The following is a 256-nucleotide window of genomic DNA, read 5'->3' as shown; positions in this document are numbered from 1 at the left end:
GGAGGTAGAAGGAGGGGGGCGAGGCAGAGGAGAAGCGGATTATGTAGTTCTAAGAAAGTGCTCGACTGAGGAGATGGGAGTGATACAGAATGATAATGTTAGCAATATTAGAGGCTTCAAAGGAGATTATGGACGTCCTACAGAAAGGGTGGATAAGGCGCTACTAGTGAAGGATGATTAAAATATTGTAAGCTGGTAAAAAAAAAGTGTACTTTACAGAATTACTGGAGATGACAGGTCAGGGATTCAGGAAAAT

The sequence above is a fragment of the Penaeus monodon genome, chromosome 19 (assembly GCF_015228065.2).
Source record: "Penaeus monodon isolate SGIC_2016 chromosome 19, NSTDA_Pmon_1, whole genome shotgun sequence".
NCBI lineage: Eukaryota > Metazoa > Arthropoda > Malacostraca > Decapoda > Penaeidae > Penaeus > Penaeus monodon.
Note: the sequence above shows the minus strand (reverse complement) of the source record.